At 38.1% G+C, this 25872-nt stretch overlaps 1 protein-coding gene and 1 long non-coding RNA gene across 15 annotated transcripts in view; one reads left to right on the forward strand and one right to left on the reverse strand.

Annotated features, from left to right (window-relative positions):
* The window catches only part of LOC106082465 (supervillin), a 927162-nt gene that overhangs the window by 39125 nt on the left and 862165 nt on the right, over positions 1–25872 (reverse strand). The window lies entirely within an intron of this gene.
* LOC131994081 (uncharacterized) lies at positions 2267–12998 on the forward strand. The gene is made up of 3 exons (XR_009396420.1): positions 2267–2502; positions 2564–2731; positions 12887–12998. It is a non-coding gene; the product is annotated as an uncharacterized LOC131994081 (long non-coding RNA).

Below are 25872 nucleotides of genomic sequence, written 5' to 3' on the forward strand. Positions count from 1 at the left end.
GTCAACAAACTACACTCATTGATATGTAAGAAGTTTGACGCTGCGCCTTCATGGGCAAATATGCATTTGCATAGTACTTTACTTTAATTGCCTATAACAGGAAATTTTCCCTTTAGCCGAATGTAGAATAGCGTTCTAAGCGCCTCGATATTCTGCGCTCCTTCTAAAGGGTGGTTTTTTAGCTATTATTTTTTTGGCAACACTGGTTTAAACTTCAGTTGGTTTGTAATTAAGGCATGAAACGCCTTACAAACGAACAACGCTTGCAAATCATTGAATTTTATTATCAAAATGCGTGCTCTGTTAAGAAAGTTCATTGCGCGCTTCTTCCATTTTACGAAGCTCATTTTTGGCTCAATGGGTACGTAAATAAGCAGAATTGCCAATTTTGGAGTGAAGATCAGACAGAAGCATTGCAAGAGCTATCAATCCATGCAGAAAAATTCACAGTTTGGTGCAGTTTACGGGCTGGTGGGCTCATTTGACCGTACTTCTTCAAAGATGATGCGAATCGTAACGTAACTGTGAATGGTGAGCGCTTTGGTGAGATGTTATCTTTTTTTGCCTAAAATGCAAGAGCTTGATTTGCATGACATGTGGTTGCAACAAGACGGTGCCACATGCCACACAGCATGCGTAACAATGGACTTATTGAGAGTCGAGTTCGGTGAACTTTTTATTTCATGTTCGGTACTGGTCAATTGGACGCCTAGATAGTGCAATTTAACGCGTTTAGACTATTTTTTGTGGGGCTATGTTAAAGCTCATGTCTATACACACAAGCCCGCTTCAATTGAAGCATTGGAACGCAGCATTGAAGCATTTATTCGTGAGATACCGGCCGGAATGTTGGAAAGTGTATTCCAAAATGGGACTAAGCGGATGGACCAGCACAAGAGGCTCAGACACAGTCAACATTTGCATGAAATAATCTTCAAACATTAAATTATATGGACCGTACTTCAAATAAAAATCTCATGCATTTTTCTGAACTATGTTTTTTTTTTTTTAACTTTCCTATAGCTCTTAAAAATCACCTTTATAGTCTCTGACATCCAAGTTACGAGGGACTCTCATATGTATAGAAACAGCAGAAAATAGTTTTGACAAACAAGAGTTATTGAAAAGAACACTGTGTATGCTGTATGTGTATGCGACTAATAGAACCCCGACTCGAGAATTATACAAAAGGAGCCCTGAAGTGGACGGTATGGTAGAAGCATGCCAACGGATGAACCGCCGTAGCATATTCATAATTTTTCTAGCAACGACTGAACTACAATCTATCATCTTGCTAACGACGACAGACGTCAAGACCGCTTTCACGGTCAAGGCGCATGTACAAGGTGGTCAAGGTGGTGGGGTCTATTTTTCGGTACTGGATTTTTATACTTTAGAAGATATAAGGCACGACACTGTAAACATTTGACAGACCTTATGATACCATGCCATACGTGTTAGATTTAGGTAGATATTAGCCAGCATACGACAATAGATCGGAGGCCATCGAAGTCCAGAGGTTAGCATGACGCTGAACGCTTGGGTTCGAATCCTGGCGATAACATCATAAAATTTTTTTCTGCTGTGGTTATTCCCTGCTAATGCTGGCGACATGTAAAAACTTATCCACAAAGTGGTATCGCACTGCGGCATGTCGTTCGGGATCGACTATAAAAAAAGGCCCCTTACCATTAAGCTTAAACTTGAATCCGAGAGCACTCAGTGGTATGCGAGAAAACATTTCTTAATGTTTATGGCGATTACAATAATGGATCAGGCAAAGAAAATCGATGTAATTTTTTCTATAATACAGGTAATGTTCGGAAACGGGTAAATGCCGAGGACTTCGAATCCAAAGTTAAATTATCAAAAGAGCCAAGCAGAAATTGTACACAGTCACTGTATTTATGGCCTCTAAAGTACGCCCCAAATATGTCAAATCGGTCTATAACTTTATATACATAGCTCCCACATTAGCCGATCTCCCAATTGCATTTCATGAGCCCCTATAGGGCGCAATTCTTAACTGATTTAGTTGACAAATGCGATCCATGGTGGAGGGTATATAAGATTCGGCCCAGCCGAACTTAGCACGCTTTAACTTGTTAAAAGTATTTTGTGTTTGTTTTTTTTTTATAAAGTAAGTGATAATTTTTGTCACCTACTGTATACACCTGTATTTCAAATCCATCATGAAAAAAGTTGCTCATTTTTTATTGACTTTTTGGCGAGTTGTCGGTTTTTCAATCAATTTATTATATTTCGATTTTTTGTATAGATTTGTTTCAGAAAATTTCACTAAAATTCCTACCGTATGGCAAACACGAGTCAGGTGTGTACGTCCGTATCATTGTTGCTGTGATGACAAGCCCACACATGAAAGAATTTGAAAAACAAATAAAAATAGAAGATGACAATCGACAAAAATGGTTTCGAAGTTAAACGAGCTTTAGGACCGTTCTTAAAGAACGCAATAGATTTATGTGCAGATATGTGACAAACGTACAAACAACTTTTAATATGGGAAATCACAGTTTGAAAAATTATGAATGAAATTTTATAGGAAAAAAATGTTGGTAATTATGATGGATGATGGCAAGCCAAATGAATGATGGGAAGCTTTATGATTGTGGGTAGATAAATGAGGTGTCGAATAACCTTTCACATTCACAATGAAATTTATTAGTAACAAGAAAGGTGAATTGATGACTGTATGCAAATATTACCCAAAGTAAGTGAGAACTGTTTTTCAACTATATTTCCTACATTTCTATAAAAAAAAAAACAAAAACAAGTTAAAGCGTGCTAAGTTCGGCCGGTCCGAATCTTACATACCCTCGACCATGGATCGCTTTTGTCATGTTCTTTGCCTGGTATCTCCCTATTGGCAAACCAAGAATAATGGATAAGAATTGCTATGCTATTAGGACCATAGTAGAAGTGTTTGTGGTAAATTTCAGGCAAATCGAATAAGAATTGCGCTCTCTAGAGGCATAAGAAGTATGATCGGGAGTTCGGTTTATATGGGAGCTATATCAGGTTGTGAACCGATTTAGATCATACTTGGCACAGTTTAAAGTCATAACGAAACATATCTAGACCATATCTAGAGGCTCAAGAAGTTAAGTTCCATGATCGCTTTATATGGCAGCTAAATCAGGTTATGAACCGATTTGAATCATACTTGGCACAATTATTGGAACTGTACCAAAAAACTTTATGCAAACTTTCAACCAAAGCGGATAAAAATTACGCCGTCTAGAGGCCCAAAAGTTTAGATCCAAGATCGATTCATATGACAGCTATATCAAAATATGAACCTATATGGCCCATTTACAATTCCAACCGACCTACACCAAAAGGAAACATATGTGAAATATTTCAAGCGCCTAGTTTTATTCCTTCGAAAGTTAACGTGCTTTGGACAGATGGACAGAAATGGCTAAATCGACTCAGAATGTCAAGACAATCAAGAATAAATATATATTGTCGGGTCTGAGATCAATATTTCGATGGGTTACAAGCGAAATGATAAAATTAGTGGACGGTAAAAAATGCAAACGCGCATTAAGCTCGGCTGTGCCGAATTTTAGATACTCTCCACCAAAAATCGCATGGCATTGATTTTTGGGTTTTCATTGAGAACCCAGTGACCGGGATTTGTTTTAGACTGCCTGACCATAACACGGTCCTGCAGGCGGAGATCCGGGCGATCACGGAATGCGTGAGGTGGTGTGGTGCTAACGCAAGGACGTCGAGTGTGAACATATTAACGGACAGTAAAATTGCCATAAGGGCAATAACAACAGGATGGTAGAATCACGAACAATCTTGGAAGGTAAGAAGGAGATAAACGCCCTCTCTGAGGATGGCGAAATCGACATCGTTTGGGTGCCGGGCCATAACGGAGTAAGGGAGAATGAAATAGCAGACGATTTGGCGGTGAAGGCCAGAAGACTGCCATCAATAAACTTGGCTAATCTGAAGCCTAACGGGTCGACGCAGTCCGAGTTAAGTGTGTGGGCGACGAATGCGCATGTAACACTGTGGAAAAGAGAAACAGTCGGTAGGACGACGAAAATCCTATGGGTTGATCCGGATCTAGAGAGGACGAGGCTATTACTGAAAGGAAGTAAGAAGGAGGTCAGTATAACTTTTGGTATCATAACGCGACACATAGGAATACGAGCTCACTTATGAAAAATCTGTGCGGCAAGTGATAGCATGCATAGGGCATGTGGGGAAGATGATGAGACGTTGGAGCATTTCCTATGTCATTGCCTGGGTTTCGCTGCTAAAAGACACCAGTACTTAGTACTTACTTACCAGACATGAACCAACAATTTTGAAAGTAGCATGGAATTCCTATCTTTGATTTTGTTTTCGAGGTTACTTTATAGTATTTAGAGCGCACAACAAGCCGCTTACTGACTTAGATGTATGTCCATAGTGGCATGGGGCGGATTACTATCTGCACCCTCTTTTTCAACCTAACCTGACCTAAGTTCGACATTTCAGCCAAATATGACAAGAATTGCGCCTTCTATACATACAATTCGTTGGGTCTCAGATCAATATTGAGACGTGTTACAAATGCAAGGATGAAATTAGTAAACCTCTTTCCTATATATGGTGGAGGGTATAAAAATCAATCATAGAAGAACAAAGTTGTATTGAATAAACATTTCGTGAATTTCGAAGTATTATAATTAGCAAAACAAACAATGTTACATTGATTTGTTTATAAAAAATATTCTCCGAAATTTTATAAAAGGGTTTTAGTTTTGTTAGTAGTTTTATGCATCTGTCGAAAGCACGCTTACTTTCGAAGGAGTAAAGCTAGGCTCTTGAAATATTGCACAAATACCTCTTATTAGTGTAGGTCGGTTGGGATTTTTAATGGGACAAATCGGTCCATGTTTTGATATGGCTGCCATATAATCCGATCCGGCAAAAACTTTGTACAACGACCTCTCCCATGACCTTCAATTTACGTGTAATATGGTCTTAAACGATCTATAACTTGATACAGCTCCCATATAAACCAATCTCCTGAATTTGCTTCTTGAGCCCCTACAAGCGCAATTCTTATCTGAATGGACTGAAATATCACACAATGACTTCTACAATGTTCAGTATTCAATTCATTTATGGTCCGAATCGGACTATAACTTAATATAGCTCCAATAGCATAACAGTTATTTGTCTGTTATTTTGAATAAATGTACTATTTCTTTTGTATATTGTTATTTTATAATCTAGTATTGTTTTTATAACATTTCTTTCAGTGTATAACTAATAATTTAAACCAATATAAAATTATGAAATAAACTTTTCGGTTTATTGTTAAAAGACAATCCCTTGAGTGACAATCGGAAGAATGTCAATATTTAATAAGCTTGAATTTTATACAGTCGATTCCAGCAGTAATCTTATAAATCGATTCCAATGATTAATAAGACAAATTTCTTCCCTTCATTGAACTTTTCTTCGCCCTCAAAATGTATGATTTCACCTCGAACTATAATCAAAATGTTTATTTCTTGTCCTCTTCTTGGGTGAAATAAAAAACCGAATCCAATTCAACTGAAATGACTCATTTCGTTGATGGACATTAATTTTCATTGTTCGACATTCAACTTTTGCGCGTAAAATCCGCATTATTCAACATTCTGTTTGATAAACGCTGGAGTTGTCATAAAAGTAAGGTGTTTTTTTTTGTTCATTTTTAACAAAGACTTTGTGTTATATTTTCACAGCAACTTTTAATAAATCAAAATTTAATGCAAAAACTGGCTCATTCAACCTTTTATGTTTTGTGGGCAAAAATAACCAACCCTATTTTTGCTAAACTCAATTTCTTATCTTATTGACTTTTGGATTTTGAATTAAAAATGTATTTATCTTCTTTTTGTGGCTGCTACTATGGAAAGGTAGTATATTAGTTGTATCATTCCTTTTAAAGCATTTTCAAATATTGATTAAAGACTTATATAAAGTTGGTAGTAAAAAGAACAAGTAAAAGCGTTCGGCCGGGCCGAATCTTATATACCCTCCACCATGGATCGCATTTGTCGAGTTCTTTTCCCGGCATCTCTTCTTAGGCAAAAAAGGATATAAGAAAAGAGTTGCTCTGCTATTAAAACGATATCAAGATATGGTCCGGTTCGGACCACAATTAAATTATATGTTGGAGACCTGTGTAAAATTTCAGCCAATTCGTATAAGAATTGCGCCCATTGGGGCTCACGAAGTAAAATAGAGAGAACGATTTATATGGGATCTGTATCGGGCTATAGACCGATTCAGACCATAATAAACACGTTTGTTGATGGTCATGAGAGGATCCATCGTACAAAATTTCAGGCATATCGGATAATAATTGCGACCTCTAGGGGTCAAGAAGTCAAGATCCCAGATCGGTTTATATGGCAGCTATATCAGGTTATGAACCGATTTGAACCTTATTTGATACAGTTGTTGAAAGTAAAAATAAAATACGTCATGCAAAATTTCAGCCAAATCGGATAGGAATTGCGCCCTCTAGAAGCTCAAGAAGTCAAATCCCCAGATCTGTTTATATGACAGCTATATCAGGTTATGCACCGATTTCAACCATACTTGGCACAGTTGTTGGATATCATAACGAAATACTTCGTGCAAAAATTCATTCAAATCGGATAAGAATTGCGCACTCTAGAGGCTCAAGAAGTCAAGACCCAAGATCGGTTTATATGGCAGCTATATCTGGTTATGGACCGATTTGAACCATACTTGGCACAGTTGTTGGATATAATAACAAAACACGTCGTGCAAATTTCATTTCAATCGGAAAAGAATTGCGCACTCTAGAGGCTCAAGAAGTCAAGACCCAAGATCGGTTTATATGGCAGCTATATCAGGTTATGGACCGATTTGAACCATACTTGGCATAGTTGTTGGATATCATAACAAAACACGTCGTGCAAAATTTCATTCCAATCGGAAAAGAATTGCGCACTCTAGAGGCTCAAGAAGTCAAGATCCAAGATCGGTTTATATGGCAGCTATATCAAAACATAGACCGATATGGCCCATTTACAATACTAACCGACCTACACTAATAAGAAGTATTGTGCAAAATTTCAAGCGGCTAGCTTTACTCCTTCGGAAGTTAGCGTGCTTTCGACAGACAGACGGACGGACAGACGGACGGACATGGCTAGATCGACATAAAATGTCACGACGATCAAGAATATATATACTTTATGGGGTCTCAGACGAATATTTCGAGTAGTTACAAACAGAATGACGAAATTAGTATACTCCCATCTTATGGTGGAGGGTACAAAAATAAAGTTTATTAAGAAAGAGGAGGCAAAAACTGAAGACATTTGAATCGGAGTTTTGGAAATTGTTTGGCAACCTAAAACCTTCGGCAATATAAGAATATGAGGAAAAGTTTTATGGAATATTTTGTTCTCCAAGCAGATTGTAACGGGTCAAAGTATTCTGAAAGAATGTTCGACAATTCATTTCCCACAATTAGCGAAAACCCCAAACTGAGGTTAAACTTAGTGAGATTTTCTGTTGAGTGGAGCGGACGTGTTTCGATCGCTCTTCGAAGAAAAAAAAAAACGTATCTCGGAATAGGTACCTATTACGAAAAATTTTTATGCCTTTCAGAAGTAGGCTCGACATGGACTCCAAAGACGCAACTCCTGCGGTAGTGGCATCAGACCGTAGCATGTTGTTGGGTGCCTTGGCAACTGTAGTCGAGAGTAATGCTTCAAGAAATGAGGAAGATACGGATAAACCAGAGGTATTCACAGTTCGCCCCCAGCCTTTAAGTAAAGGTGGTGTTTCTGATTCAGACTTAGACAGCGACAGTCGAGAGTAATGCTTCAAGAGCACAACCAGTCGTCGGACTAACAAATGAGGAAGAGACGCATAAACCAGAGGTATGTACCGTTCGTCCCCAACCTTTAAGTAAAGGCGCACTGGTGCACGACGAAGGAAACAGAGGAGTGTGTACCGGTATCGCAATCGGGCGAAAGTGCTGGATGTTGGAAGGGATGGAACTGACATTCCGGGCACTTCTACGATGGCTGGAAAAAGAATCAGATCTGCCGAAGATGATAACACTGAAGAAAAAAAGAGCTCCCCGCTTTCAAGTACTCTGGGAAGACCAAGCCAGCTCTCCCGCAACGGAGATACCAGACAGTGTTCTGCGGAGGGAGATAAAGTCAGAACAGTAACGAAGGAAGCGCACGCGGCCCCTGAATCTTCATGGAGGAGTGTGACTTCCAAAAGGAGGCAAACGCCATCACGAAAGGGAGAAAGGTAAAGAGCCGCCACCTTACACCGGAGTGGCAAAGAAGCACAACAGTGATGAGATGACTTATGCAGCCATCTATATCGGTTGTGCATCCGGTAGGATTCCACCAGATCGTCGGTTCCAAATGCGGCATTTGTTAAACGAACAGGTTAGCGAACATGTGTTGAACTCTTAAGGGGGTTCGCCCAAAAGAATTATGAGCTGCGAGTATAGAGTGAACATCTAAACGCTGCGCTTTGCGTCAGCAGAATGTACTGATACCCTCAAAAAGCTCGTTGGAAGTATTCACACTCCCTGGGCGCAAAGCTCGACTTTGTGAGAAAAATGGACATTCCACATTTCGCAAAGACATCCGACAAGGTCATCAAGGATATTGGTGACGGTACGCATTATGAAAGTCTTAAACAAGCAAAACCAAGATTTGGTCATGGAGAAATAGGAAGTTTTAAACAGTGAGGAGAAGGACTCTCCGTGACATGTTTGGCTAAGACTAAAGGCATGGCGTACTATGGGGCCATGGCCGTCTTTTTCAAGATTGGGTAAACTAGGCGAGGCAAATATCCTCATATTGAGCCATCAGGCGGTGCAGTAGCGGGACAGTCAATACCAACTAGCGGACAGGGGGACGACGACGAGACAATCATCTACTCTCTCAATTTTGGGAAGACTAGGATAAGCAAAGATCTTAATACTAAAAAATTAGGCAGTGCAGGGGCGAGAGACCCAACACACCCTAACGAACAAAGACCCGACAACGGAACCATCAATGACTTTCTCGAGATTAGGGAGACTAGGATGGATGAAGATGATGAAACATCAGGCAGTGCAGTGGCAGAGATCTCAATGCCGTCTAACGCACAAAGAGCCGACGATGAGACCATAACTTACTCCCAAGAATACCATTTACTCAAGATTTGGAAGACTAGTATAGGCAAAGATCCTAATAGTCGAACATTAGGCAGTGCAGTGGTGGAAAACTCAATGCAGCCTAAAGAACAGGGAGCAGACGATAATACCATCACCCACTTCCAAGAAGCCCATCTAATGGAGAACCAATGATTAAGGTCAAACTGATAAACCTCCACCGGAGCGAGACAGCTACTCGCTCTGATGGGGAAAAACAGCAAGGGCAAGATTCATATTGCCATAATTCAGGACCTATGGACGATCCGGAACAAAGTTTCTGGACTGAACCATATTAACTACCAATTATTCTATGCTAGCACTGGTACTCGGCCAAGGACCTGGGTTATTTATTAAAAAAATTATAATTATGTATTTTCCCCAGAGTTGTCAACGTCGGATGCAACAGTGATGAAATAGGAAGACGGTAGAGCATACCTGGCATCACTTTATCTGCCTTTCGACTCTCCGACACCGCCACCTACGTCGGAGCTGCAACGGCTGATGAGGAAAGCAAAACAGACAGGAAACGGGGTACTAAAAGGGGGCGATGCGAACTCTCACCACATTTCGTGGGGTAGTACCAAAACTAATAAGTGGGAACAAGCCCTGGCAGAGTTCGTGAATACTTAAGACCTAATAACACTTAATATTGGTAACACCGCTACCTTTGTTAATAGGAGGAGGTATTAGATGTGACGACATGTACGGAAAATCTAATCGACGAGGTTCAGGATTGGATGGTCTCCATGGCAAACTCTTTCTCTGACCATCGCTACATTAGGTTTTGAATAGCACGGCCAGCGCCGAATCCGATAAGCTTCCGGAATACGTTAAAAACGAATTGGACAATATTCGGAATACTATTCAGAAGAGGACCTGGACAAGATAATTTAGATTGTCCAACCATAGAAGACATTAACGACAATGTCAACAGGATTCCAACTACAATAGTTGAATCAATATTGGGAAAGAGGTCAAGTAAGAGGTTTATAGCGGAGGTTTATTGAAATATGTATTACAAACGGCTCAAGGAATAAATAAGATTTCCCGGCCAAGATGAAAGAGTTTCTCTCAAAAACTCAAGTCTAAAATGAAACGTTACTGGACGATATGGGAGTGACAATGGAGGAAATGTTGAGGCTTTTGATGAAAACGCATTTTCCATATTGAATTTTGAGACATTGAATTTTTGGAATTAAGAGGTTGATCGAAAGCTTATCATTAAACAATGTATGGTAAAGGAGCAGGGGGCGGATAATCCGGCGCCCTATCTCGGCTATTTTCACAGCGTGCCTAGAACTTGCATATACTTCGAAAGCCTGGCAAGGGTGGTATTTATACCAAAGCAAGTGATATAGGCTGCGCTGCACGAGGTTGTGCATAAAATTGAAGACTCCTTCGATGTCAAGACATACATATTGGAGGTATGCATTGACATCGAGGGGGCTTCTGTGCGGACCAAGACACTCATTCAAAATTTAGACATGTACACTGTACACTGTTCATGGTCGACCGGGTCCTTAAAGTCTGGATAGGGTCTAAGGAGGGATTTGAAACCATGTTATAGTCAACGATGTTATAGTGCATCTAAGAGGAATGGATCCAAATCAGCTTTGCAGAAACAATGAAAGGGTTATGATGATGGCCTTTCGGGGCAATGCAGTCCAAATCAAGGGCGTGGGCGACGAAAGTGCATGTAACACTGTGAAATAGCGAAACGGTCGGTGATTGCATTTGTAGGACATGTGGGGAAGATGAAAACACGTTGCCCATTTTTCGCGGTTAAAAGACGATGGCACTTAGGTGGGGACACCTAAAAAAAAAAGCACCGCTGACAATTTTTCTTATAATGTTCTCGGCAGGATTCGAGCCCAGTTCAGCGTTATAGGCAGACATACTAATCTCTGCCCTACTGTGGGCTCGAATTCATTTCCCGCAGTAAACGAAAATCTAAAAATGAGTTTAAACTCAATTATACTCTCCACCATAGGATGGAGGTATACTAATTTCGACATTACGTTTGAACCCCACGAAATATTCGTCTAAGACCCCATAAAGTAAATAATTCTTGATCGTCATGACGTTTTAAGTCCATCTAGCCATGTCCGTCCGCCATCTGTCTGTCGAAAGCACGCGAACTTTAGAAGTAGTAAAGTTAGGCGCTTGCAATTTTGCACGAATAATAAAAAAAAATCCTCTACGGCTTCTCGTATGACCTTCAACCTACGTGTCAAATATGGCCTTAATCGGTCTATAGCCTGACACAGCTTCCATATAAACCAATCTCCCGATATTACTTGAGCCCCTAAAGGGCTCAATTCTTATCCGAAATTTTACACAATGACTTCCACTTTGGTCACCAACAGTCAAAACAAGTATGGCCCCATCGGCTAATAACTGGGTTTAGCTGAAATAGTATAGCAATTCTTATCCATAATCCTTTGTTTGTCTAAAAAGCGATACCGGGCGAAGAAATCGACAAATGCGACCCATGGTGGGGGGTATATAAGATTCGACCCGGTCGAACTTAGTACGCTTTTACTTGTTTTACTTTACTATTTTTTTTTTTTTTTTGGTTGGCTATCACATAACGTTTGTTTTATTAGCCGAACTTGGAAAAGGTTTCCAAGTACCCATATTTACTTTCTTAAGAATTCTTAGCAGGGACTTGTTCTTTCATTCAGACTTCATTAACGTTAGGTGTATAAAGTTTTTCTGGTGCTAAATTCATCTAATCTACATCGTTTTAGGTGGGTGGATTCAAAACCAAAATTCTTCAAAGGCAATATTTTAGAACAAATTTTACAATAAGTCATTTAATGAAGAGCTTACTTGTAGTGTTGACCCTGAATTAGCCACTATTTTACGACGATTGACATACAAAGTTCGAATGTGCCAATTTTAACACCGTTTCATATAAAGGGTGATTTTTTTGAGGTTAGGATTTTCATGCATTAGTATTTGACAGATCACGTGGGATTTCAGACAAGGTGTCAAAGAGAAAGATGCTCAGTATGCTTTGACATTTCATCAAGAATAGACCTACTAACGAGCAACGCTTGCAAATCATTGAATTTTATTACCAAAATCAGTGTTCGGTTCGAAATGTGTTCATTCACCGTAACGTTGCGTCCAACAGCATCTTTGAAAAAATACGGTCCAATGATTCCACCAGCGTACAAACCACACCAAACAGTGCATTTTTCGGGATGCATGGGCAGTTCTTGAACGGCTTCTGGTTGCTCTTCACTCCAAATGCGGCAATTTTGCTTATTTACGTAGCCATTCAACCAGAAATGAGCCTCATCGCTGAACAAAATTTGTCAAAATTTGAACACATTTCGAACCGAACACTGATTTTGGTAATAAAATTCAATGATTTGCAAGCGTTGCTCGTTAGTAAGTCTATTCATGATGAAATGTCAAAGCATACTGAGCATCTTTCTCTTTGACACCATGTCTGAAATCCCACGTGATCTGTCAAATACTAATGCATGAAAATCCTAACCTCAAAAAAATCACCCTTTATTTCTTTTTTTTTCATGATTTAAATTAATAATTCACCCAGCATGAAAACAGCTATTGTTTTGCCATCTCTTTTGTACTATAGCCAACTATGTATTTGTTTATAAATTTTTCTTAATATCTTTCTATTTTTAACAGTTGTTGGTCATTTGTCAATATGATACAATATAGTCTATAGAAAAAATCTCTTTCCCAACTAAATGGACGGAGGATTTTGCACCTTGTGTTGAATGATTTGATGATGGATTTTAGAGAGGTTGATGTTATGTCAGCGAACTTTCAAAAATTTGCATCAACAGTTAATAATCAGTTATTGAATAATTAATTAAAATGTATTTTTGAAATAGTTAATTAAATATTGGTATGTTTAATATGAATTGCAAAGACTTTTGTGTTTATTATAAAATTTAACATTTGTGTTTTCTACAATAGTGAAACTGTAAATGAAATTCGACTTAGTTGCATTATGTTGCGAACATTTTGATTGTTTCATAAAAATCCGTGTAAGGAATTTCGATTCTATACTATTTGTTTACCAAATATAAGACCATTGTTTGATATTTGTTAATTTTTAATATAAAAACGGATGACACTTTTTAATTTTTGTGACACATTTTAATGTTCCAAATATTTCTTATAAAAAAAAATCTGAGATATTTTTAATTTGTTCTACAGTGGCTTGTTACAAATTTTTGATTTTTAGTGAAGATAATAGATAACAAGTTAAATATTGATTGTCTTCAACAACATTTTAAATGTTATTTCATGCCAAAGCATTGGGCAGATTGGAAATAAATGTCGTTGCTATATTAGGAGACAATTTAGCTAGTGTATTAGTGAAATAATTCTTTGACCAATGTGGTGAAAATTCTTAAATAAAAGGAAAAACCTAATTTTTTTAGCATTCCATCTAAAGCGGAACGCGGTCAAACAATCAATGAGTGAAATATTTTTTTTTTTTTGCTATATTTTTTGCAATATAATTAGTAATTTTTGTATGTTTGATGAATTTTGCCTTATAATTAACAGATTTGAACATATGCCATGCAAAACTTATGTAAATACAGTAGACACTTGTAGAATTAGAAAATTAGTGAATGCTGGTGGTCATTCCATATTTCTGTCAAATAGAGCAAAAGTTTAGGCTTAAGAAGCAAGAGAAGAAAAATAAGAGCTTAAGAAGTAATAGAAATAATAGAAGAGAGAGAGATATGGAAGTTACATCCCAGCACAAATTTTACTTCTGATTCGATTTGGCTATGTCCATCTGCCCATGTTAATTTGTGTACAAAGTACAGGTTGCAATTTTCGTCTGATCGCCTAAAAATTTGGTATAGGCATGTTTTTTGGCCTAGAAACGAAGAATATTGAAATTGGAAAAAATCGGTTCAGATTTATATGTAGTTCCCATATATATTTTCGTCCGATTTGGACTAATATTGCGATAATATGGTCATTTGTCAACCGCTTCTCTAGAAATTCGGCAGGAAGGATTTTCTCTTGCTCTCGACATAACTGGTGAATTTCATAGAATTCGGTTCAGATCAGATTTATGGCTGATTTTTACTCCTAAAGCCACTGCAAGCGCATTTATTGTCCAATTTTGTACAACCCCTTGCTCGACGACTTCTACAATATTTAAGAATTTTGCTTGAAATCGGTTTAGATTGTTCGTCCGATTTTGAGAAATATTGCAACAAAGTGCTCATTTCTTAACTGATTCTCTCGAAATTTGGCAGGAACGATTTTCGAATGACTTTTAATATTACTTGTGAATTTCATAGAAATCGGTTGAGAATTTGATATAGCTGCCATATATATGTATATCGCCCGATTTTATACAGTCGGCACCGCTCGACTTTTGCCTTTCCTTACTGATTTTTCGTTTGTGTCTCTTTCGAGACTAGCCGATAATCGGGATAATCGGAGATTTTTGCAATAGAAAAGGAAAGCCAAAGATCTCAACACACCAACTGAATAAAATGGGGGAGACATCCAGCACGTAAGGGGGTCGCTCCAAAGAGATGAGAGTATGTGGATGGTTTGGATGTTATCCAAGCTATACCATTAACTGGTTGTGGACTGTATTGTGGGATTACAGACTCACAGTTCTCACCAATATACCAAGATGAAAGAGGTTACCCGTAGAGCGGAATAAAAAAAGGGGGGAAAGTAAAACAAAGAGTCAGGCTCATTTTTCCAATTTATTGCTGACTCGAATGCTGCTGCTGACGTAGTGGCTTAGTTTAGCTAACCAAGAAGCCTTCGAGTATAGACATTTGTATTTTTTTAAGTACATTTTCATGACATTTACATTTCGTTACGTTAATTTCAGTGTCTTTTCAACCGTTATACAATTCATGTGTGTTTAGACAACAAATTCATGATTTTAAAACTAGTGCTTCATAAGCATATTAAAAAATAAGTATAAACATTGAGTTTATACACCAACCACTATGCGACGCATGTTGTTTTATGGTAAGGAGACTTTTCAACCATATTAGGTGTGGAGGCTTCAAGGGCCATTCATTGGTAGGTCGTCTTATATTGAATATACCGCGAAAACGTGTCTATTCTTTTCCACCGAGACGAGCTTAATGATATCCAATTCTCCTCAAAATTTTCTTCAGCATTTAAAAAGGATTATATTCTAAAGGGTGATTTTTTAGAAGCTACAGGAATGTTAAAAAAAATCTTTATTTCAGCCGAAATCTTTATTTCAATCGATAGTACGGTCCATGTAATTTAATGTTTGAAGATTATTTCATGCAAATGTTGATCGTGACTGCGTCTCTAATGGTCCATCCGCTTAGTCCAATTTTGGCATACTCTTTCCAACATTTCTGCCGGTATCTCACGATTAAATGCTTCAATGTTGTCTTCCAATGCGTTAATTGAAGCGGGCTTGTCTGTATCGACATGAACTTTAACATAGCCCCACAAAAAAAAGTCTAAAGGCGTTAAATCGCACTACTTAGGTGAAATAATATGTTCAACGAACTCGCCTCTTAATAAGTCCATTATTATGCATGCTGTGTGGCAAGTCAAGCTTTTGCATTTTGGGCAAAAAAAAAGTTGGATATCAACTCACGGTAGCGCTCACCATTCACAGTTACGTTGTGATTCGCATCATCTTTGAAGAAGTACGGTCCAATAATGCCACCATCCCATGAACCGCACCAAACTATGATTTTTTCTACACGCATTGGTAGCTTTTGCAATGCTTCTGGCTGATCATCATTCTAAAATCGACAATTCTGCTTATTAACGTACACATTGATCCAAAAATGAGCTGACCATAAAATGGAAGAAGCGAGCGATGAACTTTCTTAATAGGGCACGCATTTTGATAGTAAAATTCAAAAATTTGGAAGCGTTGTTTGTTTATAGAACAAACTGAAGATGATTGACAGTGAAACAAAACACGAAACGTGCGTGCGCTGTTTAAACCAGTGTTGCCAAAGAGATAATAGCTAAAAAATTACCCTTTACTTCTTTTTCTTTACTACAAAATCAAGTAAGTCTTTATTTTGCCATCCGAATGCAAAACTTTCTCAGATGATATCACACTGTGCACAAAACAAACCCGATAAAAACTCGCAAGGAAATAAATTCCTCTGAGTTTATTATAGTCTTCAGTGAATTGTATGTTGAGTAAAAAGAATTTTGTAAAATGAATGTTGACCTACAGGCAAAAAGACAGAGAGATCATCTTCACACGAGTGCGTCGCAATCAGTCAACGCCAGCCATTGAACTTTGACTCTAAGAAATATTATCATTCCTTTATTGCTACATTGCAAACGGCCAAACCTTGCTGACTCTTAGGGTAGTGCCATACCACAGATCAAAAGGGGAAGCAAGTTTTTCAAAGAAAAAAGAACTAAAAAGCTTTAAAAATATCTTAAGCCGGTCAGAAATATTTGAAAATAGAGTCAGAGGACAGCAGAGTAATGGGATAAAAACAATGAATGAACACACACATTATTACATATGGCACACAGTTGGTGAGCCCTTAGCTCTACATGAGTCTAAAGTGTTTGATTGGTTTTAATTTAGATTTATTTATTTTCTTATTATTTATTTATTATTGTTATTACTATGGGAGCACATAGTAGTAGTTCTGTTAAGCCATTATGTCTTAATAAAAAAAATTGTTGTCAACAAAAGGGCTTTGTAATATTGCAATGTGTGAGTAGTAAACTGAAGAGAGATAAATTAATTGGATTTAATTTAAGAAGTTCTTCAGCATGGAACGAGAAACAATTGTGGAGCTGGGAATGAAAATTAGCCTACAAATTAATATGAAGTAGTATTTGGATATACAGAACATATAGACGATATAAAGCATCTAAAGAGAATTTCAAATTGAATGAAAACGTTGGCTCCAATAGCACATAATGTAGAGTGGCCCAAGACAAATAAGAGATTTTTTAATGATATTGTCCGTTGTGAAATGTCCCAATAATTCGGTTAATGATGATGGACCGCTAAAACTCACCGAGCATGGGTAGAGATGGGCCAATTTCCCTCAATCTTCGATTTACAGTTTAAACTGTTTTCAGCGTTCAAGTACTCCAACAAAGCTCACAAATCTGTTTGATCTATAAAGGACAGAATTGCCATTTGAAGTAACTTTCGGATTTTTTTCTCTATTATATTTCGATGTGGTTTTTAATCTTTTTATGCAAATATCTTTGAACAAATCAAACGATTTTATTTATTTTTCGTTTTTCATCCCATCTTTACAATCTACAATCACATATCCTAAACTGATGGGTTCAATAAATGCAATTAAACAAATTATAGTTCATTATCAGAGAATTGCATCATTAATCGTCAGATGATGCCGATGCTGATGTTATTTTGCCTCATACGGAAAGAAAGAAAACAAATGAATTATTTTGTATCAATTAAAAATTATATTAAACACATGGGAGTGTTACGAATTTTATTTAAATTGGTTCTATCGATAACCGTCTGCAATGACTATCGTCGACCAGCCATTGTTAATTGTGTTTAGTTACGCTAGATTTCATTTGGTTTTATTGATTTGTGAGCTAAACAAATCAGAGTGAACTGAATTCCATTGCAAACAAATTTATCACATAAATCACTTGCGGACAAAAATATAAATTGTAGTATGATTACGAGACTTTAGAATGGTGACATTTAAAAATGGAAGCCATAAAGGAAATTTTATAGGAGATCGTAAGTAATGAAATTCTAGGAAATGGAAAAATATTTTAAACGGTGTGAGAGACAATTTATATTTTGCCAATAACATTTGGTGAGCATTATGCACCCAAATAAATACAGCGTTTGTGAAATTTTTACGTCAAGGTTAGGTTGAAAAGAGTGTGCAGATACTAATACGCCCATGCCACTATGGACATACACCTAAGCCAGTAATCGGCTTGTTGTGCGCTCTAAATACTAAAAAAGTAACCTTGTAAAAGAAAATTAAATCATAACACGCCCCTCAATTGGCTCATGTCTGGTATTGTGTCCCCACCTAAGTACGGGTGTCTGTTAGCCGTGAATGCCGGGCAATAACATAGGAAATGTTCCAACGTCTCATCATCTTCCATGATATCACTTGCCGCACCGATTTTACACAAGTGAGCTCGTAGTCCTATGTGTCCCGTTATAAAAGCGAAAGCTATACTGACCTCCTTCTTACTTCCTTTCAGTAATAGCCTCGCCTTCTCACGATCCGGATCTCCCCATACGATTTTCGTCATCCTGCCGACGCTGTTCCGCAGCGTTACATGCACGTTCGTCGAATACGCCCTTAACGCGGACTGCTTCGACCCGCCGAAAGGCTTCGGGTTAGCCAAGTTTATTGATGGCAGTCATCTGGCCATCACTGCCAAATCGTCTGCTCTTTCATTCCCCCATACTCCGCTATGTCCTGGCACTCAAACGATTCGGATCGTGCGTTAATCTACTTCTTACACTCCAAGATTGTTCGCGACCTGGTTGTTATTGCCCTGATAGCCAGTTTACTGTCGGAAAATATGTTCACACTCGACGTCCTCGCGTTTACACCGCTCCACCTAACGCATTCCGTGATCGCCCGTATCTAAAACAGATCTCAGTCCCTGGGTTCTCGATGTAGATCCCCAGGCCCAATCTTTCCTCAAGCTTTGATTCATTTGTGTAGTACGGCAATACCAGAGTTCCGTCAATCCAAGACTGTGCCACTGGCAGCAGTGCCTCGCGAGGTCTTCTATCATACAACATAATGTATCTGAACGCATTGTGACGGCAAGATTAAATTCGAAATTCCGCAAAATATCCATTGTACAACGCTACACGACGACCATAGCCGTTGACGACGAATCAAAGGATCAATTCTATTCCCAACTCGACTCAGTTAAACGCTCTCTACCAAAAGGATACATTAGACTTGTTATGGGAAATTTTAATCAATCATGGGCATCCAAGGACTTGACGATACCAGGAATGACAATGGCGACAGATTAGTTGATTTCTGCGCAAAAACCGGAGAAGCTGCAAAATAACACCCATACATGGGCCGACATAACAGCAGTATGTATGGAGACGCCACCCCTATCATAGGCAATGCCTGACGATCCCAAAAACCATAGATAAGGAACGAAGCTATAGAGGCAATAAACAACCGGAAACGTCAACGCAACGCACTGCTACGGGCAAAATCAGTTGTAACTTAAGCCGCAGCCAGGACCGAATATCGCGCCTCCGTCTCGCTGGCTAAGCACCTAGTTCGCAGAGATAAGCGAATATATTTTAATATGCTGGCAGAGCAAGCCGAAATGCAGCTAATATTGGAAACATGCGTGGTGTTTACGAGTCAATAAAACAAATGAGCGGCAACAATATAAAGCCAACGGCAATAATAAAAGATGAGGACGGATCGGAATTAACAACACCCGGATAGTAATTAGAGCGATGGCGTGGTTTCTTCAGCTCCGAAGGACCAGCAACCGAGTACGTAATCTCTGACCCTCTTAATCCCACTGTGCGCCGAATCCCACGCAGGTGTACAGTTCCACATACCTGCGAAGAAATTGAGGCCGTTCTGGTCTCATTCAAAAATGGCAAATCAGCCGACCCTGACAACATACCTGCTGAACTGTTGCGGTATGGGTCACACCCCATAGCTTAAGCGCTCATTACCATAATTAGGGAGGTCTGGGAAGCAAAATCTGTTCCCATGGAATGGAAGAAGGGGATCATGGTCATAAACCACGGCCTGCATAAAACAAGTAAGAGTTCGGCCGGGCCGAATCTATTATACCCTCCACAATGGATAGCAATTGTCGAGTTCTTTGCGCTCTCTCTTTTTAGGCAAACAAAGAATAATGAATAAGAATTGTTGTGCTATTGGAGCTATATCAAGTTATAGTCCGACTCGGGCCATAAATGAATGGGAGCAGTACCGAGCTATAGATCGATTCACTCCATATTGGACACGTATGTTGAAGGTCATGGGAGAAGCCGTTGTACAAATTTCTATGTGGCAGCTATATGAGGCTATGGACTTATTTCAACCGTACTAAGCACAGTTCTTGGAAGTCATAACAAAACATCTCATGCAAAATTTCAGCCAAATCGGATGAGAATTGCGCCCTCTAAAAGCTGAATAAGTCAAGACCCAAGATGGGTTTATATGACAGCTGTATCAGGTTATGAAAAGATTGGAACCATACTTAGCACAGTTGTTGGAAGTGATACCAAAACATCACGTGCAAAATTTAAGACAAATCGGGCGAGAGTTGCGCCCTCCAGAGGCCAAGATCGGTTTATATGGCAGCTATATCAAAACATGGACCGATTTGGCCCATTTGCAATCCCAACCGACCTACACTAATAAAAAGTATTTGTGCAAAATTTCAAGCGCCTAGCTTTACTCCTTCGAAAGTTAGCGAGCTTTCGACAGACAGATGGACGGACGGACAGACGGACGAACATGTCTAGATCGACTTAAAATGTCATGACGATTAAAAATATATATACTTTATAGGGTTTTAGACGCATTTTTCGAGGTGTGACAAACAGAATGACGAAATTAGTGCACCCCCATCCTATGGTGGAGGGTATAAGAATGTGTTCGTTTGAATTAGTAACACTTTGTTTCAGCTACCCTTTATGTATTTAATAGTGCCGGGAAACTTTTCCTTATCCGCAATAGCCACGTCATCGGCATACGCCTTTGACTCACTAATACACCTTTTCCTTCCAGATACATTTATGCAGTATATAGTAAGGGGCTGTATTCCAAAGTAGAGGAGACAGTACACCTCCCTGTAGTGTCTTTCTGCTGAACCATGTTTGTAGATCCACAAATTCCAACCGTGTCGTAATGCATATTTTAATATGTTATTAATAAACTTCACAACGGTAATTTTGATGCCAAGGAATTCCAGCTTCCTTATGATTGACGTCGGTTTTATATTGTTCACCCAAGTTAGCCTAAGACATACAACTTAGCTTCAAAATTCACAGTCTCCTTCAAGTTTAAGAGTAAGGTGAGGGGAAACTTATCTCATATTCAAGAGCGCTGTTCGATGCCACTGTGCGATACCTCTTCTGCCTGGAGACCTAACAATAACGCTAGCATTTGTTAGGCGATTACATTCAGCGTCTTAGACGGACATGGTAACCTCTGCGCCACAATGGCCTCTAACTCCACTTTAAACTCTCCGAAATATCCAACATTTATTGTGGTTTACTTGTATCTAATTTTATTATCTTTTTCATTCGTAATGTTACCCCATCCCCCACAAAGAATTTTATCTTTGGTATGTAGTTTCGACCATGTAAAAAATAGTTCAAATATTTAATATGCCACAAAAAAAGAAGTAAATCAAAAAGTGAATTCTTTTTCCTCTCCTCATTTCTTATTTTTGGAATTTTTTACTCTTTTCTAATATCAAATCAAAAGTATTTCATTTTCTATTTGCGTTTTGGCTGCGTCTCTGATTTTACTTTTGTGTTACGAGGTCGAGATAAAATAGAAAATGTGAGCGTTTGGTTTGTTTGTTTATTTTTCTATTTTGTGACAACAGACATTCGCGTACTCAAAGTTAATTAAAAATAGGTGTGCTTTGACTGTTCCAAGTTTTACGAAATATTAGCAATAACATTTAATAGAGCGAAGACAATTTTAAAAGAACTAATTGCAACAACATCATAAGCAATACAGAGTAAAGAACCACCCCCAACAATGAGCAGCTATGTTTTCTGAAGAAATGCTGCTGAATGGAAAAAGCCAATATTGAGGTCTTTGTTGATGACTATTCCGGCCAAAAGAAACGGTCTTAAGAAATTATCTGCTGCCAAAATGAATCTTAAATATTGAAAGAAAGAAATTCCTCAATAGATATATAAATGTGCGTCTTTGGACAAAGAAATTAGATAGCAAAATTATTTAAGTACTATTTTGGGTGTGCTTTCAACACGTACATATGTATGTTATTGAATATTGAAAATATATTGAATATTGTAACAGTCGCCATCATCTTATTGGATACCTAAATTTAATCGCTTTGTTTATTTTAATCATTAATCGATTTATTTGTGTTAACATGTTTAAACACTATTTAAATGATCACCTGTGTATTCGAGTTTAATTTTTTAAGGCTTGAGTCCATTTAAAATGTATTGGAATTGTACTGGAAATTTTATATTTATTCATTTTCTCCCAACGTTCCAACCTTTAAAATTGTAACAGTCCATTGCTTTATAAAACTAGGAAACACATTGTAACCATCATCATTCTATGACTTGCGTCTACCCAATAAAGAGCACATAATAGAAAAGCGCATATTTTTCCCTTTGGGAGTTTGGGCAATTGACTATCAAGTCAAAGTCAAGTTAAACAATAATAAACATTAATAAACCATATTAATTCTAGCCGTTGGCGGATCTGACGCTGGATCGTCTGTCCAAGCCTCGACTAATAAAATTCTATAAATTATAATATTTAGTGGACAACTAGGACATTTGTCTGGTTTTGACCCTGAATATTATATTTATATAAAATTGTATTAATAAGGAGTCTCATCCTCTACAATATTGAAAATATATTGAATATTGAAAATATATTGAATATTGAAAACTAAAATAAATAAAAACGTGTTAAGTTCGGCCGTGCCGAACTTTGGATTCCCACCACCATGGATATATAAATCATCCTATTTTATTATAACTCCACTAACATATCCAAAATTATATCTAGACTAGCCCAACTGGACCCGCTCTGCTGCGCCTTCTTAAACTCGCTAATGTCTTTTAAGGGTGGGGACACTTCGCCCTGAATGTGGATATCGAATTCGTGCCACTGTAGCCCATGTCCACCTATGACGCTTAACGCCTGCGTTCGAATCCTGGCGAGAACATCGAAACAATTTAAAGCGATAGTTATCCCCTTTCAATGCTGGCGATATTAGCGAGGTACCAAGCCATGCATGGTCATGTAAATTTTTGCCAAATCATGCCGTTCGGACTTGGTTATAGAAAAAGACCCCTTAGCATTAAGTTTAAACTTGAATCGGAAAGCACTCATTGATGTGTGAGAAGATTGCCCCCGCTCAGTTCACGGGCAAAATTATACTCTACTCCCAAATGCCTTTTTTTTGAGTCCTATATTACCACTTTGGTAAATAATTCCTGTTTACGGGGTTTTTCAGGGGTGGGGTGGCCACCCAAACACTTGGCCCTTGAAGTAAATATAAGCTTCGTGCTCAACTTTCAAATACATTTTATATGAGACCTATATTGACATGGTCTGTAAACCAGTTCTGTTTGAGGGTGGAGTGGACCACGGTCTTTGTCCCAAAAATGAGTATCAATTTCGTACTCTTTTGCCAAATAGCTTTTATGTAAGTCACATATTGCAATGGTCGGTGAATACGTCCGATTAGAAAGATATTTTGGGGTGGGACGACCCCAATACGTTTTTTCTCCTTGCGTTAGAGTCCTATGTTGTCGTGATTGGTCTATACAGCCATTTGCAGGGTTTTGCATGGCCACCTGGGCACCCTACCCTGGCTGTAAGAGTGCAAACAATTTTCGAACGCATCGCATTACCAATCTCCGAGACCAGTTTTTTTAAATGAGCGTACTGAGAAGTGCTTTTAAGGGGAGGGATGGGACCTTAGACATTTCGACTCAAACATCAATATTAAATTTGTGCTTAACTCTCAAATCCCTTTAATTTGAGCCCAATATTACCATGGTCGGTAAACACATGAACCGTTTGGAGGATGTTTTAGAGATGGGGAGCCCACCGGCACTTTGACCTGAGAATAAATACATTTGAGCTCCACATTGAATCGGAAATGAGTTCTGTTTAGGGTGATATTTTCTAGTCTGTAATACCATTCATCTGATATCGATATTGTCATTATCGGTCCACTTTTGATTTTGGGTGGTGTTTTGTGGTAACTGGGGAGTAACCGCCCCCATCCGATATCAAAAAATTATACAGCCTATGTTTCCATCCAGACCAACCTACACAATCTGTAAACATTTTAGCAAAATCGGTTCAACCGTTTTTGAGTCTACGGAACAATCAAAGAAACCAAGTCCCATATAGTCATAATTGGTTATATGGCCATTTGGGGCGTTTTCAGCAGATCGGTCTATATGGCAGCTATATCCAAATATGGTCCAATCAGAACCACATTTGAATCGGATGTCGGGAGGTTTAAAACAACTCACTGATTCAAATTTCAACGAAATCGGGTAAAAAATTCAGCTTTTGAGGGCTGCATCAGTAGATCGGTCTATATGGCAGCTTTATCCAAATATGGTCCGATTTATTCTGCTCAAGAACTTAATCTGCGCACAGCAAAAATACGGACACACGGGCATCGTTTATATATATATATATATATATATATATATATATATATATATATATATATATATATATATATATATATATATATATATATATTTACATATATTTTAGAGTCGGAAAAGGATATTTCGTTGTGACTGAATTAATAAACCGCCTATCCTATGGTGGTGGGTATAAAAAATATACTTATTGAATAATGGATTTTGAAAACGCCAAAAATAATTATAAATAAACAAGTAAAAATGTGCTACGTTCGTTCCGGCTGACTCTGAAAGACCCTCCATCGTGGAATTTTGCTAAATATGTACACAAATTGACTTAGTTCCAAATTCCTGCCGCCGAATTAGCGCCATACTTACCAGGGATGTTGCAAGTCATAATCAAATTTCAGCCAATTCGAGCAACAATTGGAGATCGGTTTATATGGGAGCTACTCAATAAATCAAATCCGAAGACCATTATATATGAAAGCTTTATCCAAATTTTAAGCGATATGGCGCTATTTCAAGCCTATTTCGATATCGTTCGAATGTTATCGTTACTTGTACAGACATGGCTAGTTCGACTCAGAATGTTAAGAATATACGCTTATATACTATAATGGGTAGTAGAATAATATTCCGAGGTATTACAAACGGAATAATTAGCTTTGTTTACCTCCTTGGTGATGGGTATACAAATTATAGCTATTTCAACCCGAGTAACAAAAATTCATATAGTCAGATTAAATTATATCTTCCATCGGATATAATTGGATCAAATTATATCTAATTAGATGATATTAGAAAAAAATTATCTCAAATTTGTTCTGAATATTCAACATTTTACTAGGATCAATGATTTTGCAATATTCCGGTTAATTTTCGGCAATTTCATTGAAGATGTGGAGTAAAAGATTTAACCACTGATCTAAATCGTAGTCAAAAGTAACATTTAGGTTATATTAGGTTATTATGGACTGATTTAGACCTTACTTAGCACAGTTATAGAAAGCCATAAGAAACAGTTCATCATAGTCGAATAAGAATTGGGTCCTCTAGAAGCTCAAGAAGTTAAGGCCCAAGATCGGTTTATATGACAGCTATATCAAAATATGGACCGATTAACCTAACCGACCTACACTAAAAAGAAGTATTTGTGCAAAATTTCAAGCGACTAGCTTTACTTCTTCCAAAGTTAGCATGCTTTCAACAGACGGACGAACATGGCTAGATCGACTTAAAATGTTATGATGATCAAGAATTTATTTACTTTATGGGGTCTTAGACGAAT

This window comes from Stomoxys calcitrans, chromosome 1 (assembly GCF_963082655.1).
Source record: "Stomoxys calcitrans chromosome 1, idStoCalc2.1, whole genome shotgun sequence".
In the NCBI taxonomy this organism is placed as follows: Eukaryota; Metazoa; Arthropoda; class Insecta; order Diptera; family Muscidae; genus Stomoxys; species Stomoxys calcitrans.